Source organism: Cryptomeria japonica, chromosome 4 (assembly GCF_030272615.1).
Source record: "Cryptomeria japonica chromosome 4, Sugi_1.0, whole genome shotgun sequence".
NCBI classification, from domain to species: Eukaryota; Viridiplantae; Streptophyta; class Pinopsida; order Cupressales; family Cupressaceae; genus Cryptomeria; species Cryptomeria japonica.
In genome coordinates this window covers 67538307-67546236 of record NC_081408.1, presented here as the reverse complement: position 1 = coordinate 67546236, position 7930 = coordinate 67538307, and positions in this window count along the sequence as shown.

Sequence of the window (7930 nt, the reverse complement as noted above, 5' to 3'; positions counted from 1 at the left end):
AAGTACCCTGAAGAGACTGCAAGTATGGTAAAACATATAGCCACCTCATGGAAAACCAAATAATCAAGAATAACAACCCCACACTCCTTATGCTCCCTAAGGCATTCATGCCTTATTTCCCTCCTTATGACCCCCAATGAATAAACAAGCCATAAAACAAGGGTCACATAAAATCCCTTGTGATCACTCTCATAACAAGAGCCTCTCACTCGAGGGCTATCACTTCTACCACCCACAAGACCATCCTCTCTCCCAAGAGTAGGAGACCTTGTTTACTCCCAAAACACATAAATTGCATAAGCACAAAACACCAAATAAATTTCCAAGGAATACATTCAAGGAAAACTAGCCTTTAAAACAAGCAATTATTTCAATACAACATGCAATAAGAAAACATTACAAGAAAGGTAGAACCAACCTTAAACTGCCCAAAGGTATGCTCGTTTTGTTGAGGATGAGCAGCCCAATTCCACTAGTCTTTCCTTTCTACACTTAGCCAATTTTTAATCCCAAATCTATCTTTTTCCTTTCAAAATTCTTTGTCTCCAAAAATAGAGAGTGGGTGATTACCTCCAAAATCTCTCATTCTTGCTTAAGAAGACCCTAGTGAGAGTTGCCACAAGTTTCTAAAACTGAAAGGGAAGGTAAGGTAAAATGGGAAAGCGAACTCTCATTCAAAAAGGAAGGTTAACAACTTAGTTCAACCTTCAAATTTCTATTTTCGCACAACTTAGAAAAGTCACTTTTTAAGGTGTCTAAAAGGTCACATGGGAGTAGAAACTTGCCTAAAATTACCCCTAACCCTTAGGTATACCTTATGGGCTTTAGGAAACCCTAATAAACTACCCCTAGGAGTCTATTTAACCCTTTTAAACCCCTCTGAAGTTTATTTTCGTGTCAAACCTATGTTGACCATCCCAAAGATTCTTTACCCAAGGCATTTATGGAATCATGTTAAATTAATTGAAAAGGCTATAGTTAAACAACTCCCTCCAAGAGACAAATTTAAAAGCTCAAACATAAATCAAAACATGTGTCGAGTGACAAAAAGAAAATACTTTTACAAATTTATACATGAAATCTTGTCTCTTGTCGGATTTACACAAATAAACAAAATTCAATTTAACATTCATGCAACAATCACTTTCATGAATAAAATATGATACAAACGGGGTCTTGTCTCTCCAAATAGACAAACCCTAGTTTTACAAATGCACATAGGTCTAGGTTTGGTTCTCTATAATATTTCCATGGTCACATGGATAATTTTCCTGCGCATCTCAGTTACACATTAATAATTTCAAATAACCTCATATAATACAAAACACATGAATATGAATACACATCAAACACTTGCATACAATTTACATTTGAACAATTTAATATATCTTATATCCAAGTAATTTCACATAAGCATTTATCCTAATTCTCATAATTTTGATCCACACATAAAACATGCATCCTATTTCTATCATCATAGTAAAGTCTTGCAAATCCAATAATGATATATATCATTGCAAATTCATCCTATTCAAAAATCATGTAGAGTTCTATATCATAAATCATATAAATCAAGCATCCACATATAGTAATGTTATCCAAATCATGGAATCATATAAGTTCTAAATCTATAATGCATAAAAATAAAGCATCCATAATAGTCTCAACATAAAAACCACTAAAATGCTAGACTGAGTTGGGGTAGGGCCTCACACCCTCCCCCTCTAGGCATGAACTTCCTCTTGGAGTTCATAAAAAAGATGGGGGTACTTTGATCTAATACGTGTTGTGTCCTCCCATGAAGCTGTAACCACATCATAGCAATCCCACTGGACCCTAACTTGGTCCAGCTCTCGACCTCGAAGGGCCAGCATCTGGCGTGCCAAAATGTGAATGGGCTCCTCCAAAGCTAGCTGCCCATCTGAGTCCACCTACAAGGCATCCCAATCTAAAATATGAGACTCATCATAGATATATTTCCTCAAAACTAATACATGAAACACATCATGGATGCATGACAGGCTAGGTGGTAATGCTAAATGGTAGGCAACTAGTCCTATCCTCTCATGGATCTCAAATGGTCCTACAAAACGAGGTGTGATCTTAGAACCCTTTTCGTAATGGATTGGACTCTTATGTGGTCACACTCTCAAAAAGACCCTGTCTCCAACCAAGTAGCTATGATCTATCCTCTTTGCATCTGCATATTTCTTCTATCTATCTTGAGCTTCTCTAAGATGCTGCCTAATCAAATCCACATGTTGTTCCATAGCCTGAACTATCTTTGGGCCAATAGCAACTTTGTCATCTATGCGGTCCCTACTCAATGGTGTCCTACAAGGCCTATCGTATAATGCTTGATAGGGTGGCATCCCCAAAGAAGTGTGATGCCCATTGTTATAGGCAAACTCCACTAAGGGAAGGTACTCTTCCCATCTAGTCTGATGATCCATGATGTACATGTGAAGCATATCCTCTAACACCTGATTAACCCTCTCTATCTGACCATCCATTTCCAGGTGATAGGTTGTACTGAAATTGAGCTTAGTGCCCATAGCTGCCTGTAATGCCTTCCAAAAGGAAGAAGTGAAGAGAGAATCCCTGTTATAAATAGTCTTGCGTGGAATGCCATGAAGTCTGACAATGTCTTGCAAGAACACCTGTGCTACTGCTAGTGCTATGAAGGTAGTCCAAACTGGTGAAAAGTGAGCCACTTTGGTCAACTTGTCAACTGTCACCAAGATGGCATCATGGTGATGAGAAGACATAGGAAGACCAATGATGAAATCCATGGATATAGTATCCCACTTCCAATCTGGTATAGCGTGAGACTGGAGCAACCCACCTAGATGGCAGTGCTCCGCCTTTACTCTCTGACACTCAAGGCATCAGGCTACTAACTCAGCAATGAGCTACCGCATTCCTAGCCAATCATATAACTATCTCAAGTCAGCATGCATCTTCTTAACTTCAGGATGCACTGCATAAGGAGCTCTATGAGCCTCCGTGACAATGAACTCTTACAATCCGCTAGAAGAAGGTACATAGATATGCCCTCTATGGCATAATAGTCCATCGAACTCCAAAGAATAATCTACATATTTCCCCTCTAGAGTATCCTAAGATCATATTACCTAACAAACCTTTGAATACCATCCATCCTCTGGCAACTATTGTAGTATACGATCTCTCAAATCCATAACCATCAATATGGTATATACCTCATGACGTCTCCTACTCAAAGCATTAGCAACTACATTTTCCTTTCCTTTGATGTAGTGAACGTCAAAATTATATTCACACAAGAACTCCATCCATCTCCTCTGATGTGCATTAAGGTTTGGCTGAGTGAAAATGTACTGAAGACTCTGATGATTTGAATGCAGCTCGAAGTGATGACCCGAAAGGAAGTGTCTCCACCTCACAAGTGCATGCACTACTACTACAAGCTCAAGGTCATGAGCAGGATAATTAAGTTCATGAGTCTTTAGTTTCCTAGAATCAAAAGCTATGGCCCTACCATCCTGCATAAGGACTACTCCTAAACCTCTAGGGAAGCATCTGTGCAAACCATGAAGTTAGCTGAGGGATCTGGTACTACAAGGATAGGTGCACTAGTGAGTGCCTTTTTGAGTTCCTAAAAGGGCTTCTCGCACTTCTCTGTCCACTCAAATTTCTTCCCTTTATGTTGAAGAGAATTAATAGGATGTGCAACTCTAGAGAATCCCTTAACGAAACATCGACAATAGCCTACTAAGCCCATGAAGCTCCTGACCTTAGGCACACTAGTTGGCGCTGGCCAATCCATAATAGCTCTGATCTTTGATGGGTCAATTGAGATCCCATCACTGAAAATAATGTGCCCAAGGTACTTGACCTCTGAATGAAAGAAAACACACTTTGACAAACTGCCATACAACTAATTGTCCCGCAAACACTGCAATACCTATTTCAGGTGCTCCTCATGCTCCTTCTCATTCTGAGAATATATCAATATATCATCGAGGAACACAATCACAAAGTGGTCTAGAAATGTGCAGAATACCCCATTTATGAGGCTCATGAAAATAGATGGAGCATTCATAAGACCAAATGGAACCACGGTGAACTCATAGTGGCCATATCTAGTGCGAAATGCGGTCTTGTGGATACCACTTTCCACTATTCTCAACTGATGGTATCCTAACTTCAAATCAATCTTAGAAAATACTTTGGCACCTTGAAGTTGGTCAAATAAATCATTGATTCGGGGTAATGGATATCAATTCTTGATAGTTACTTTGTTTAACTGATAATAATCCATGCATAGTCAGAGAGATCCATCCTTCCTCTTTACAAAGATGACTGGTGCACCCCATGGGGATATGCTAGGATGAATGTGCCCCTTCTCAAGGATTTCCTCAAGCTGCATCTTGAGCTCATTAAGCTCATTTGTGGTCATCCTATAAGGTGCTCTGTAAACTGGCTCAGCTCCTGACACAAGGTCTATATGAACATCAATCTCTCTACGAGGTGGCATACTAGGTAACTTTGATGGAAACACATCTAAATATCCCTTAAGGATAAGATGGTCTTCAAGTGATGTTTACTTTTTATCCTCTTCTCCTCGATCACTAATGGTGATAGCAAAAAGCTGACATCCCTTTCGCATGCTCCGCTTAAGCTACATAGCAGAGATCATACGAAGAGACATAGGTCTCTGACTCCCGATGATAACTATGGGAGAACCATGATCATCCTCACACTTGATCTTTTTCAGGCGGCAATCCATCTTGGCTCTATGGGCATAAAGCCAATCCATGCCAAGTATGATACCATAAGATCCAAGTGGTGTCACTCTAAGGTCTACTAAAGTGGTGGTCTTGCCAATCTACAGCTGACATGCCCTAACCTCTAATTCCACTGACACTCTAGCCCCTAAAGCTAACTCAACTTCCCAACTGACACCTTATCTAGTTTCCACTAGCCCGCAACGCTCCACAACCAATGGAGAAATGAAGGAGTCAGTAGAGCCCGAATCAAATAAAATAGATACATTGTTACCTTTGATCATACCTGCAACCTCGATGACCATGGCTTGGTGCTCAGCCTAGCAGTTTTCAACCACTGTGAATACTCTATGGGACCTACCCATATCACCAACTGTAGGCTCTGAAGTGGCCATCCACTGATTCCCTCCCATTTGACTCTGAGGACAATCCCTTGCCATATGCCCCATGGCTCCACATGTAAAGCAAGCACCCTGTGCCTGAAACTAAGCACCCTGTGCCTGAAACTAGGAGCCCTGAGGCCTAGAGAAAGCCTATCCCCCTATCCTACTAGATCCACTGTACCCACCCCTAGAAGAATATTGAGTCCTCATTGGAGGTGTGTAAGGCACCTGAGCTCTTTGATCTTGCCTCTGACCCTGAGACTATCGTTGCTTGGGCTTTGTGCCCTGCTAATACTGTGGAGGCTTCTACCTCTAGTTTTGTTGTGACTATTGCAGAGGAGGGGGTTTGGAGAACCCCTATGAGTTTTGGTTATTTCCTTTCCAATGGGGTTTCTGAAATCCATAAGTTTGGGGTGTAGGGTTTCAGTTCTGGAACCGATCCCTAGTATCCTATGGTCTGACCTGAATCTCCTCTGCTATCAGTGCCTTCTCCATAGCAACTTGAAGGCTCCCTAGAGCGGACATCCTCACTGGCCCTGCTATGCCGACATTCAGCCCTCTGATGAAGTGGTTGATGAGAAGTTTCTCATCCTTTAGATAGTCCACGTATGGAAAGAGCTCAAAACATTTGCTCTCGTATTGGGTCACTGATAAGCTCTTTTGTTGTAGGTCGTGAAACTCGTCTATCTGACGCTGTCTGTAATGTTCCAATAGGTACCTCTCCTTGAACCTCTCTGTAAATATCTCCCAAGTGAGGGTATTAGGAATTAATCTGCACTTGTACTCCTCCTATCTCCACCATGTGGAGGTCATTCCTCTCAATAGATGGACTATGACATGTGCTTTTAGATTGCTCTCGTAAGAGCATAATGCAAAGAACCTCTCAAGGCTCAAAAGTCATGCCTCAGCTTCTACCCTATCGGTAGAACCCCCAAAAGATGGTGGCTGGAGGCGCATAACCTCCTTGATATGATCCCCTAGATCCTAATGAGCTCTCTCAAAATAAACTTGCTCCACCACTAGAGGTGGTCCTGGTAGGTGCACAGACTCTGGCTCATTCCCACCCCGACTCTCTACGGGAATAGGAGGTGGACTCTTGCTCCATTCCCTATCAGCTGATCTATGACTCCCAGAGTTCTGATTTGTAACATGATGGTCCTCTGCTGGAAGCCTTTCTCGAACTATACCAATTAGGTTCTGTATTGCTTCTAAGAGGTTTCGGTTTGGATCATTTGGCTATTCAGGAGGATCCTTTGCGTTCTCTTCTGGAACCGATTCCTCCCTAACTACCTCTTTGCGTGCTATGCGTGCACGCCTAGGACCCCTTCTGCGCTTGTGAGCTTGTCACATAGTCAGAGGCATCCTAAGAGAATAAATGAAATAAAATAAATTAAATAACAAATTTCTTTGGAGTAATATTTTATTATTTAAATTTAAATATCCTAGAAAAATTAATAAAATTAATTAGATAATTTTAAGCGAAATGTAATGGAGAAAGGTTCCTAGTGTTGGAAACCTTGCTCTGAGACCAAAATGTCATGCCCAAAATTTAGGGCAAGAATGGGATAATTTTTATTTTTATTTTTTTTAAATCACAACTTAAACCTTAAATTGACAAATATAAAATGCTATAACATGTTTTCTCTTAACTATGTTTAGAGTTAACTTTATCTACTAGCTCAAGTAATCAAAAATAATTAAAATTAACTACAGAATTCTAAATGAATAGTTTTATTGTCGCATTGCTCTTAATCAATAATTAAATCAATTAATTAACGTAGAAAAATATTAATCTCCAATATCCATTCATTGATCTTAGGATCTAATTATACTAGTCCTAGCAATTAGTTTTATAAGTGTCTTTATTTTACTTAGCAATAATTAATTAGTAGATTGAACTAAATCAACTAAAGGGTCGAATATATTCGCAAATGAATATTTTTCTATAACGTTTAATCGCATGCATCAATGGTAATTTGTATGTATATATATATATATATATATATATATATATATATATATATATATATATATATATAACAGAAAATATATAATGAATAGACAAAAGCATTTTAATTACAAGTATGTATTCGAACATAGAAACTTATTGTACAAAATACTGAAGTTAATATATTGATTTTTTTTTTTTTTAATTCTATAAGTCAAGGATAATCCATGTGACTTTAGATGAAATTTATTGAATAGATGATTGACAGAATTTAACAGAACTTAAGTTGCAACTGGACAAATATTATATTACTTAAATTAATTAGACTATTTAACTCTATATTTACTTTCTGAAATAAAAGTAATTAACAGAATTAACTAATCCTAAAACAACAACTATATTAAACTTAGAAATAATTAAATTCAACTAAAGAGATGGTTATTTTAACTTTATAGACTTTATTTTCTGCAATTAAAATAAAATCACACATGAAATAAAATCACATGTTTAAATAAAATAACTTTTACATTTCCATGTATAGATCTAAATGCTTTTATCTTCAACCTCCTATATGCATGCAAATCTAATTCCTTTCTTTTCTAATATTTGTTTTAAATACAAAATAGGAATGTATAAATCACTTTCTTTCCGAATATCCTAAAACCCAACCATGTTATTTTTTTCAGAAATATAGAAAAAAACTAAAACCAAAGTTACTTCTTTCTTTTCTGCAGTATAGCATAAATAAATATTATATATCTTTAAATCTTATCTCCAAGATACTCTTGTCACTTTACAATTAGGTTCCTCATTTCTAATAAATGAGGAAA